The sequence below is a fragment of the Columba livia genome, chromosome 2 (assembly GCF_036013475.1).
Source record: "Columba livia isolate bColLiv1 breed racing homer chromosome 2, bColLiv1.pat.W.v2, whole genome shotgun sequence".
In the NCBI taxonomy this organism is placed as follows: Eukaryota; Metazoa; Chordata; class Aves; order Columbiformes; family Columbidae; genus Columba; species Columba livia.
Genome location: NC_088603.1, coordinates 28,485,375 through 28,498,854, shown reverse-complemented (window position 1 = coordinate 28,498,854; position 13,480 = coordinate 28,485,375).

Genomic DNA, 13,480 nt, shown 5'->3' with positions numbered 1-13,480 from the left:
TTACATACCTGGGAAATGGCTGTCTCATACTAAATTCTGTTGTCTAAATGCTGAATTTGTTGAAATATTTTTAGACGCAAAACGTGGATTCCATTCTGGCTGCAATATTGTTGGCTGCAGCATTCACAACTGGGGAAACTGGGAAAAGTGTAGTGCCTAGGCTCAGTCCTTAGTAAACTTTCTGTTTGCATTGTTAAAACACTAAAGCAAGTCATGAGCACTTCTACCTCTGGGCATCTGCTTTCATCCCAGGAAGCATCGTCTACCTCAGACCTGCAGACCATAAATACTTTAGCATTAGATCAGTCCATTCCAGGCCTTTAACAAAAAAGTCAGCCTAATTTCAGCATATTTGGATTGTCCTTCCTTCCTGTTTCCTGGGATTCCACAGTGCTACTACCTGTACTGACCTTCAAAAAACAGGATTTCTCCAGTACCTCAACACTACTCAGCCTTCCTCATCCCAAGTTGTCCCTTTGACTCACCAGGCTTTAAAAAGGAAGCACAGTTTCTGTAGAGATTTAAAGAATTTATGGTTATCCTCTTGCAGAAAGCTACTCTTTTTAGTATGCATAAGGTAATAAGGTTTAACACTTTAGTGATTACTAAAAAGAGCTGACAGAGCTGAACACAGAATCATTAGTATTCCCCAAGAAAGAAATGCAATGTTGTGTAGACCCAAAATCCTCCTCTCAGCCTCTCATCTCTTTTTCATCTTCTTCTGAATGACTGTCCCTTCTTTGCTGACCACAGAATCTCTCAGCAGTTTGTTAGCTGAACCACCTAAAACAGCGAATAAGGCCAATACAGAGTGACTTTGTAGCGGAGCAGTAATACAGTTTATCAGATATTTGTAAATCATTCTGTAAATACTCTGCATTCTCCGCTTCAAGGAGATCTGTGCTTGCAAAGCCATTTCATTAGGGAAATGCCTAGAGCTCTGATCCAAGTTATGTATGTAACATTAACATACCCCAGAGTAGCAGAGATATCATGCTGCCCCAGCCACTGCAGTGCTGAACAGATTTCACTGTGTACTGTGCTAGATGGAATCTTTTATGAAACAGACATGAAAACTGTAATTTGACTGGCAAACTTTTGTGATACATTTAACATACACAGAATCTAAGAAAAAATATATCTAGCATCAACATACAGAACAGAAAAAAGGATTCAACTGTCCTTTCTTGAGACCTGAAGAAGGTATTTTGAGTTTGGGTTGAATCTTGGCTAAGAACATAAATGGATCTTTTATGTTAGATAATAGGGATCATAGGACATACATATTTGTTGATTCTTAATTGCAAATCCTAAAAGAATTCCTGGGACCATATATTTTTACGTTTGGAATGGACATCTTTTTTATCAGTCATCTGCCTACCAATTTACTGCAGTTAAGGCACCGTCTTTCTCTGCTGTATATCTGTTTACCATACCATTTATGTCATCAGCAAATTTTAGTCATTTTGCAAAATGCATTTTCTTCCAATAACTATCATCTTCCAACTATGCCCCACATACTCCGTTTCCAAATCAGGCTTGAGTGGGAAGTCCTATGAATTCTAATCACTGAAATCATATTAATATCTACACAAAAACACTGAATCTAAATTCACATCAAAGTCAATCTTGTGCCCACCCATTTTAAGAACTAATTTTCAACTGCTTACCAGAATCTATAGATGTTTGAGTTCATACACTACTGGAGGGTTTGATAAGCAGAGAGATACAAAGGTTAGTAACTTAAATCATCATCTGACCTATACTTGGGTTTTGATTCCTACATCAACTATGTGTATAATCTTTAAAGCAAACATGGATTATAGCAAGCTTGAATGAAAATTGATGTTATAGTGTATATTGTCAGTGGAACTATTTCACCAGTTCATTGGATTTTCAATAAATCTGACAGCATTAAAGACATCCCTTGTTTGTCTTCATCTAAAGTCAACAGAATTTTGCCTTAGAAATTAATATTTATAGGTATTTTTTTGAAGTGAAATCACAAATTGAGGAAGGTCTTTTTATTTTCCTGAGCTTTGAGCCAACTTGATTTATTAAACAGCAAGTAGTTTTCATGAATGTGGTTGCTTTACATTAACCTCTAGAAAATATAGTGTTTTTCCTTTTAGGAAAATTAAGTATTACCAGCTAAAACATTCCTTGTATTCCTTATATTCCTACATGTGAATTTGGGTAGAGATTGTATTTTACTTTCCATATCTACAATATGGAAACAATTTCCCTGCCTGATCATAAGGTTTGCAAAACTGAATCAATTAAGGCTTCAGCAAACTCTGAGATCTTAATATAAAGCATAGCTTTGCCAGGAAAATGAACGTGAAGTATTCTGAGATACATTTCCTATTGCCCGTTTTGTGAAAGATTATACTCTCCTCCTAATGATACAGAGGCAGGAGTAAGAGCCTTGTCATGTTTTCACTGCCAAATATGAATTCTAATGAATACCTAATAATTTAGAGTGGCCTGCAAGTGTTAGACTTGTCCCTCTCCTTCCCGCTGCTGTGGAACTTGGTGTTTTCTAGCATGAACCCACCAAAGCTCTGCAGTTTAAAATTTATTGGCCTGGGTGTTCCCTTTTGTACAAATAATATTTCAAGCCAACCCAAAGAAGCTTAGTAAGACAAAAAATGTGCTGTTGGTTTTAGGATAGACTCTGCTACAAAAGATGTGACATCGTTGATTCTGTTCAGTAGAAATGTCAGAAATAATGTGTATAGTAGGGGCTTCTGAATCTGTTGAACACTGAATCTTCTGAACACTGTTCCTACACTGTTCAACACCAAAAGAGATAGCTATTCACATAAACTACATTCAACTATTAGTGATATAATAGTATAAATAAAAAGAACATAAGTCCTTGCTTTTAAAATACTTTTTTTTATATATTAAAGTTCATGAAGTCGTTAAATTCTCCTCTGTGATTTTTAAAATTTTATTTATAAAGGCTTAAAAGTATTTGGAGATTAAAAAAAAAAAAAAAATGAAATCTACTTTCCCCTTTCTTATAACTCTTAGGTGATGATTTATACCCAATCTTAAATCAGAGACTATGTCTGTAGAAGCCACTTATTATTAAAGCTCCATCATTTTACCATTCTTTTAAAACATATTTTTCGTTTTCAGGATCTGTGTATTTTTAGTATTCCTGTAGTGAAGCAGCATATTGACTTAATTAAAATAAGTCACATTAATCTATGAATCTCTGATTGGAATTTGTCAAATAGTGATTAAGGTATAATAGAAAGATGCAATCATAGCTACCAGGAATTCAGCAGTTGTCTCACAGTGAGAATCTCTTGACCTTACAACTCATTTACTCTTCAGCTTGGCCTGGTAATCTCCAGAAGGAAATGATGTGGAACATACGAGGATTCAGGTCAGAACCTTGTTAGAATCAGTGTGAAAGAGCAAAGATTATTAGAACTCTCAATAAATTATGACTGAAAATTATTTCAAGGGAAAATTATACTAGGATGCAAAAGGAGCAAATGTAAAAATCATTAAATAACATACCTTCATTGCCGTGAAACCATACCAAGCCTGATATATATTGACACTATACAAAATGCCGGTTTCAAAAAAGACTGATTTTGTATGTTATGTTGTAAATATTTATGTTTGCAAATGTTTGTTGCTATTTGTGATAATGGATGACATGAAACACGTACATAGCTCTATTATGTGTATGCAGATTTTTCTTATTTGATCTGCTTCTTAAACTGGTAAAGTCTTGTAGTAATTATATGCAAAAATATTTGGACAATAAACAGATTCAGGGTTTTTTTAATATACAAACAACCAAATTATCTCTCAAAATGCCATAAAACTCCTCTCATTTTCACATTCTCATTCTGTGCTCTTTCACAATCCTCTTTACTGCATAAGGGTACCAATGCATGGAAGTTTGTGTGCACATCAGAAGAAAAACAGTATGTCTAAAAAATGTTTGAGTCTAAAATCACAACGTAATATCTGAAGAAAATATAGTCTTTGGCAGGTTGCAGTTGGGCATTTTTGGTTTGTGTATATTTGCTGTTATTTTCCTACTGCTTAGCTTTTGCTTTGAAGATAGACCTCATTTAAACTCTCCCAGTTTGAGGAGCAATATCCGAAACAGACCTATCGTATCTGTGTTACTGCTATTCCAATTCTCTAACCTCGACAGTTAGCTCCTTGCCTCCCCTCCAGGTTTCCCTCAACCTCTCTACTAGATGAAGAATTCCTCTTGTATAATCTAGCTATGGCTCACCATTCTCTTACTCTAGTCACTGACTAGTGACAGTACACCCTCTTTAATATCAGTATCTCAGTCTTTCCTGAGGGACTGTAAATCCAGTGTAACTAGTGATTGTGCTTTGGTTTGTTAATTGCATTTCTCAGCCTGATAACCTACCTGTGTGTAAAGAGGAGTTTCAGTGTCCCTTTGGCCTCACCATGTTATTAAAGACTAGAAATGTGGTTGTCCTATTCAACACCAACAGAGAAGGTAATTTCCAACAGAAAGTGCTCTTTCTGCTTCCAAGACACTTTTTGAAGAAAGACAAAGGGCTGTAGGAGACTGTGCACACTTATTCACACAAGTAAAGGCAAATATAAGGGAAGTGATATGAAGTAATCATGTCAACACCTGGAAGAATTGGTCACTTAAGGGCTTGTCAGAAAAGTATGTTCTCTCAGACAGTAGTAAATATGCTGTGACTTCACTATTGCTACCAAGTACTTAATGGATTGAGCAAGGAGAGAAATTTTCCACTAGTGTGAGCTAGATCTTTGTAATACATACTTTCAGTTATTAGATCCTGTACTTACATGTTTAGTGACACACACACCCCCCCTTGCAAAGTCAGTAAGATTCTTGCATCGATGCTTATTGCACTTGCTGCAATCCTTAAAAATAGTCTCATTATATCTCTACTGCCATTAAAGAGATTCTTTCCCAAATTACTTGTTGTTGTAGAGGAAACCACCAGATGGCGATGAGAAATGCAGCTCTTCATCATTTCCTGTGATTGTATAATGTTCTGTTCATCTGTCTTCAGACCTAGATTGCGGGTGGCCTCACAGGGCAGACAACTTATAGTCGATGAAAGAAAAGCATTTATCACCTTCTGCAGTATACACCTGCTTGCCTGCCAAAATTGTAAAACACCTGCAAGCAACTTAAAGGTGCATAGATCTGTTCATAATGTCATACTCCACTTTGAAATTTATTCTAGACGTTCTCCTTTGCACCCAGCCTAGCAACATGTACAGTCTCTGAATGTTGCAAAGAGATAAATCTGCTGTTTTACTCTTGAAATTCTAGGGCACCTATCAGCACGGTGTCTCAGAGCAAGTTGTGTTATAACAGGGAACTGAAGACCAACTGATATGAGCGATAAAGTACATCAGTAGCAGAAGAAAATCAAAGCGATAAAGGAAAAGAGACTGGTGATAGAAGTGAAAAAGTTTTTTCTATTATTATAATGTACATATTTATTACTCTGTCTCAGTCTTGCTTTAGTCACATAATAATAGTTGTGTATCAAATGAATGAGAGTCTTCTTGTAGCCAGTGTGTCAGCTTAACTAGGTTTATGATTTTCTTTGTTACATCTGCTTCATTAATTTGTTTTATATGACCTGTGAAACTGCTGGGAACATATTTTTGCTGCATATAGTTATGTGGACAGTAATTATAAGTGGATATTCAGTCTGCAGTTGCCTTCCTGTGTACATGTATAATCCTCTCTTTCAGATACCAAAGATAATTACAAAATGTTCTCAATTCTTGAATCCTCTAGTTTGGTTAGCTTTGCAGCTTCCATGGCTAGTGATACTTACATTTGCTTACGTTGTAGTGAGTTCTCTTGCTCAAAAGAACATGCTTGCCATACTTGTATTGCGTAGAGTGAGCATTCGGAGATGCAAACTGGTTTGAAGACTAAATGAACCTTTATGCCCAGCCTCTTCAGTTTATATGAATAAAAGTAAAACAGATGTATGCACAAGAGTCTTTTGATGTATTCGGGAGCTAATCTTTTTTCCTTTACCCTGTGATGCTTAGCTCCTTAGATTGCTTTCGTCTTAGAGAAAGATGTTTTCTAGGAACTCAGATGGGAAGCAAAGGTATGTGAAGGAAAACCGAATTTTGTCTGTTGAAACACATGCATGTACTAAATCCTACTGCAAATGTATTCATTTCGAGGAGGACTTTGTGTCCTTCTTGATGCATAACCAAGATGAACTATTCTTGGAGGACAGAGTAATTCGAATTATTAGGCCATTCGGAGAAATTTGGAAAAACAACTCAGCTCTGTCACTCCCACATAACCAAACAGACTGCCAAATTTCATTGTCGGTTCCATGTGGACATTTGTACATCTACCATTTGTTTAAACAAACTACATGGAATTAATGCATTAAGGTACCTGTAGATATGCTTGCAAATCCTGCAGTCATAAATTAATTATTTTGTCAATGTAATCCATAAAAAGAGAGAAGCAGGGGATTTTAAGTTATCAAAGATTCTAAACTTCTCCATGCTATCAACCACTTGCAAATATTGGAGGAATAATGTGTCGTTATAAAAAAATTTACTCACAGTAATTACACGTGTTTACAATTGAGTACTCTCCTCTATTTAGTAGCAGATCATAGCATGTGGGATCCATACTGCTATAAATTTTGTCCAAAACAAAACTGATAGTGTAGAAGCATAAAAAGGTATATTGAATGGAAACAAACATTTTCTTCTGTCATCAGTTAATTTCCTCGTTTAGGAAGGTTACAGTAAAACTATTTCAGATATTATTTTATATATAATGGTATTGTCCATATCTACTATGGATTTAGCTCTTCTTTCATTTAATTGCCATACGAACACGAGCAATTTTCATTCGTAGGAAAATTTTTCCTTGTTTTGTGAAGTAATGGAGCTACTTCAGTGATTTACATAAAGGCTGGGATTCAACTCCTGATTTCAGTTATCTAAACTTTTGATAGCTATTTTAAAGCACTTGTCCAGACACTGTGTAGTCAAGTACCTCCAAAAAATGGTTCATCCAGTACTTAAATGGAGGAATTGTTCTCTGGAGATTGCCATTGACTAGAGAAGCCAAGATTACATAGATCCTTAACTTTTAGACTGTTGAATTTCAGTGAGATAAGCATCATTCAAGGGATGTAATACTAGCATACGACTTTCCTTCTTCAAACTTCCAATATTTGTCTTTCATCTTAATGTGCTGTCCAGTGCATGGTCAGCTTTTATTTATCCTGCTCCTTTCTACAATTTCTCTGTCTTGACTTGGCTCCCTGTGGACTATTTCTGCTGTACTAGCAGCAGCCTTGAGAATTCTTCACTGATACTTTCCACTTGAGGAAGAATTACCATGCATTTTGAAACAAAGAGTTAATGTGGTTTTTGGTTTTGTGGGTTGTATGTTGTTTGTTTGGGTGTTGTTTGTCTGTGGGCGGTGCTTGTTGGTTTTGTTTTTTAATCAGATATTTCCTTATATTCTGAACTTATCAAATAACAAAGTAGGAATTGTCCCCAATTGTCTCTTGATTAAAATGACAGTGACTACTTAAGCCTCAGTGAAAGAAACCAATTGTCTTTCATTAATGTATTTTTTCAGTTTGAATCTGATTAATTGGCTATGACCAAGAATATGCCTTATTTATCACATTAAGAATTTTGTTGCAAATTAAAGTTGTCAAAGATATAAATCTAACATGTTCAAAAAGCTTGGAGAAGTTGAAGAATCACCGCAAGTTGAAATGAACTTGTCATCACATATTTTAAGTTTAATTTTGCAAAAGTTTCCTTGTAACAAGTAGGAAGGAGACTACTACATTACCAAAGAACTAGAGTCAGTACAGTTATTGTATCAAACAGCAAGTATTTAATATTAGAGGATTTAAACATAGAATTAACCGCAGGTGTATCCTGACAAAGGATACAGTGTACTTGTTGTAACTTGACATGTGGTTTATAATTTCAGTTATGCCATACCTTACATAGGTGATGTGGCTGTAAATTGTCATTTACATTTAACCAGTATTGGTTTAATTTCCTGGACCCTTCTATGCAGAGAGCAAATTAACTATACAAGCACAGATTCTTTATGAGTTGGGAGTGACCACAGTTTTCAAAATGAGTCCATATACAGTATATTGAGTGTTTATTTTATAGTCACATCACATTACAGTGCATTTTGGTGTTGCTGCATTTTTTCCCTAACCTAATAGATGTACTGAGATGTGTCCAAAAATAATTAGAATCTTAAATGAAAGAGAGAAAGGATTAATATTTTATCCACAGTGCTGGAAACAACCCACTAGTGTCTTGTGATACATCCCAGAGCAATTTGCTCAATTTGCAGACTAGCTCTCTAACAAATTTTCCTTTCAAAATAAAATGTAAAATCTGAATATATAGTATTCTGAAATATAGCTGAAATTTGTTTCTGTGTTTCTGCCAAATCTGCTTACCCATAATAGAGAAGATTGTTTGAATCAGTTTAAATTTGAATTTGTTTTGGTAAGTGCTGGCTATGAAAATGTGTTTCATGGAAACATAGAATCACAGAATGTCCTGAGTTGGAAGGCACCCACAAGGATCATCAAGTCCAACTTCTATTTCTGCATAAAACAACCCCAAAGTTGACACCATGTGTCTGAGGCTGTTTTCCAATCACTTCTTGAACACTGTCAGGCTTGAGGTTGTGACTGCCTCGCTGGGAGCCTGTTCCAGTGCTCCACCACCCTCTGGGTGAAGAAACTTTTCCTAATGTCCAATCTAAATCTCCATGGCACATCTTCTTGCCATTCCCTTGAGTTCTATCATTGGTCACCAGAGAGAAGAGATCGGCGCCTTCCCCTCCTCCTCCTCTTGTGAGGAAGCTGTAGACCTCAATAAGGTCTCCCCTCAGTCTCCTCTTCTCCAGTCTGAACAAACCAAGTGACTTTAGCCGCTTCTCACACGGCTTCCCCTCTAAACCCTTCACCAACTTCATGGCCCTCTTCTGGACACTCTCCCGTGCCTTTATATCCTTTTTATACTGTGGCACCCAGAACTGCACACAGTGCTCCAGGTGAGGCTGCAACAGTACATAGTAGAGCAGAAGCAGTGAGTCATGGTTAGTGGAATCTGAGTTCTTTTTTTGTTTGTTTTTCAGTCAATTTTTCAAAAAATGTTTGAAGGTAGGGTTTGTCCTGATTGATACCTAAAGCTTAGTGTACAGAAAGTGTTGCTAAACAGGTATATCGTCTCAAGAAGAGCACTGAAATTAAACTGCTTCCAAGAGATATCATGATATTGTATTACAGTCCTCTAGGTATGCCAGCATATTTTCCTTTCTCTTCCAGCCAGCTACACCAGAAGTGTGTAGAGCTGTGAGGGAATTAAGTAATTTCCTATTTTCTTCAAGCATTCTTGAAGAGTAGCACGATGGTTTTCCTCAGATCCTTACGGCAGAAGGTCAGATGCCTTATAGCTACCATAGGTAGAGGGGAGATGATAGATAAAAATGTAATGTTTCTTACTGTTAAGATAAGCCTAGCTCTCAGTGTTCTGCAGGTATTTATCACTATGTATCTGAGTATATTCTGTTGTCTGGATTTCATTCTGAGCATTCTGTAATCTATAATATACTAAATGTCCTGGTTTGTTAAAAACAAGTTTCTCTTTTAGTGAATTTCCCTGACAGCTAAAGCCTTCTTACTAACTGCACTTTCCTGAAAGCTAGATACATGTTTTGGCAGAAATAGCAATGGTATGCAGCGTCATTGATAATGATGCATCCCACGAGATGTGCAAGCAGGAGGTGACTGAAACTGACCAACTGAGTATTCCATCCCATTCATGTGATACTTCATATAAAAGTGGGAGAACATGAGGATCACGTCATTCTTCCTTATGGCCGACATCAGAAAAGGACCTTGCAAGTCGTCCCTGCGAACTGAGGCCTAGCAACAGACTGAATCCAGTTCCAGTTGGCTGCAGAGTCCAGTCCAGGAATTCGGGTGCCGGCACTACATCTTCCAGAGCAGTTGCCAGGACTTTCAAGATTGGTTTTGTATATTTTGTATTATTTTCTCTATTTTTATTAGTAGCATTAGTAAAACATTTTTAATTTTTCCAACTCTCTTCTGTTAGTCCTTCTTTCCCTCCCAATTGCCTGTCCTTAGTGGTAAGGGGGAAGAGGGAGGGGCTAAAGGGGAAAGAAGGGGGGAAGTGGGGTTTAACAGTACATCTGCCACAGTATATTATCACCCTGCAATCAAACCCTCGACATTATTATACATAGATTATAATAGAAATTATGTTACATATGAGTACGTAGTATATACGTACATCATGTATTATGTAGAATAGCTAATATATATTCTACAATACATTATTATTCTGAGCTGTGGTTGACCCTAAAAAGTTCATTTATTCGGCCCTGATGAATGTGCCTTGAGTTCATGTTTTTCTTTTTAATTTTTATAGCTTATGGCTACTACAGTTTAATTGGATTTAAGCTCTTTAAGAGCTGGTACAAGACCAAATGTACCACAGTCTGTGATACAAGCTATTGATTCTTAAATGCACTAGAAATGTACTGAGAAATATAACAGAAAGAAAAAAAAATATAAATATCTGTATTCTCACAGAATCACAGAATCACAGAATCACAGAATGTTAGGGATTGGAAGGGACCTCAAAAGATCATCTAGTCCAATCCCCCTGCCAGAGCAGGAACACTTAGATGAGGTTACACAGGAAGGTGTCCAGGTGGGTTTTGAATGTCTCCAGAGTAGGAGACTTCACAACCCTCTTGGGCCGCCTGTTCCAGTGTTCTGTCACCCTTACTGAGAAGAAGATTCTTCTCAAATTTAAGTGGAATGCCTTGTGTTCCAGTTTGAACCCATTACCCCTTGTCCTGTCATTGGTTGTCACCAAGAAGAGCCTGGCTCCATCCTCGTGACACTCATCCTTTATATATTTGTAAACATTAATAAGGTCACCCCTCAGTCTCCTCTTCTCCAAGCTAAAGAGATCCAGCTTCCTCAGCCTTTCCTCATAAGGGAGATGCTCCACTCCCTTCAGCATCTTTGTTGCCCTGCCTTGGACTCTCTCCAGCAGTTCCCTGTCCTTCTTGAACTGAGGGGGCCAGAACTAGACACAATATTCCAGGTGTGGTCTCACCTAGGCAGAGTAGAGGGGGAGGAGAACCTCTCTCGACCTACTAACCACCCCCCTTCTAATACATCCCAGGATGCCATTGGCTTTCCTGGCCACAAGGGCACAGTTCTGGCTCATGGTCATCCTGCTGTCCACCAGGACCCCCAGGTCCCTTTCCCCTACACTGCTCTCTAGTAGGTCATTCCCCAACTTATACTGGAACCTGGGGTTGTTCCTACCCAGATGCAAGACTCTACACTTTCCATTGTTATATTTAATTAAATTTTTCCCCACCCAACTCTCCAGCCGGTCCAGGTCTCGCTGGATGGCAGCACAGCCTTCTGGTGTGTCAGCCACTCCTCCCAGCTTGGTGTCATCAGCAATCTTGCTGATAGTACACTCTATTCCCTCATCCAAATCGTTGATTAATATATTCAATAATACAGGCCCCAGTACTGACCCTTGAGGCACTCTACTAGATACAAGCCTCCAACTGGACTCTTCCCCATTGACCACAACTCTCTGGCTTCTTCCCTTCAGCCAGTTCGCAGTCCATTTCTCTACTTGAACATCCAGGCTGCACTCGCTCAGTTTAGCTGTAAGGATGCTGTGGGAGACTATGTCAAATGCCTTACTGAAGCCAAGGTAAACCACAAGGTAAACCCTGCCATCATCCATCCACCTCGTTATGTCCTCATAAAAGTCAATGAGGTTGGTCAAGCATGACTTCCCCTTGGTGAAGCAATGTTGGCTGCCCCTAGTGACCCTCTTATCCTTGATATGCCTTGAGATGGCACCGAGGATAAGTCATTCAATCAGTTTCCCAGGGATAGAGGTGAGGCTGACCAGTCTCTAGTTACCTGGGTCCTCCATCCTGCTCTTTTTGAAGACTGGCGTGACATTTGCTTTCCTCCAGTCCTCAGGCACCTCTCCCATTTCCTAAGACTTGGCAAAGATGATGGAGAGTGGTTCAGCAATTACCTCAGCCAGCTCCCTCAGCAGCCGCAGGTGCATCCCATCTGGACCCATGAATTTATGGATGTCCAGATTGCCTAATTGCTCCCTACCCAGTCCTCATCAATCGAGGCAAACTCCCCCATTTTCCTGACTTCCTCTGGGGCCTCAGCGGTACAGGACTCCTCAGGACAGCCTCCAGCAGAGTAGACAGAGACAAAGAAGTCATTCAGTAACTCTGCCTTCTCCGTATCTTCTGTCACCAGGGCACCCACCTCGTTCATCAGTGGGCCTATGTTGCCTCTGGTGCTAATTTTATCTGCCACATATTTGAAAAAGCTCTTTCTGTTGTCCTTGACCCGTCTCGCCGGGTTTAATTCTAAGGAGGCCTTAACTTTCTCAGTTACCTTCCTACACCCTCTGACAACAGCCTTATATTCTTCCCAACTGGCCAGCCCCTCTTTCCGTGATCTATAAATTCTCCTCTTCCACTTGAGCTTACCCAGCAGCTCCCTGTTTAACCACGCAGGTCTCCTGGCTCCGTTCCTTGACTTTTTTAGGGATCTTGTTGAAAAGCCTATTATGTGTAAATGTTCTGCCAGTTAGATTTCACTTATTAGGTTTCATTTCATAAATAAAGTAGGAAGAATGGGTGAAAATGATTTTTACATATCCTATTTCCTTTAAAACAAGAGCATATTCCAATTTATACGTCTTTAATAAATGTGAACTGGTGTAAAAAGTTGAAAAAGAAACATTAGAAATAAAGTTTGTGCATATTTTTCTCAGGTTATTCATCAATAAAACCAGAGACCTATCAAGAATTCCATGTGAGCATGGCGCTCTGCATGTCTATTAGCTAGTCACTCACATTTCAGCTGAACTACCAACTCTGAAAAACTGTTTGCTTTCTTGTTGATGTATGAGACACACAAACATCAGTGAGATCAAACATAACCCATTATTCTGGGGAAAAAGCCATCATCTTCTCCAACATACAATGCTATATAGACTAGGAAGTCTGCCAAGAACTCCATTCTTTGTAACATTAGGTCAGCTCAAAAAACTATTAATTTAAAAGAAAACACTTCTATTAATGATAGAATCAAGATACTTAAACAAAATACCAAACTGTTTTTAAATTAGGAACATACTCCGAAGCTGAGTTTAAAGACTGGAAAAACAAAAGAAGGAGGTGGTAAGGAGGCAATGTATCATTTCAGTGCTGTTCCTTCTAGTTTGGCTTTTCTCTGAGCAGGGAAAATAGAAAGATAATTATCAAAGCCACAAACTCTCTCACTTAAATTCTTGTCCATCAAAAGAAACAAAGTGACATCAATCATTCTGTGTC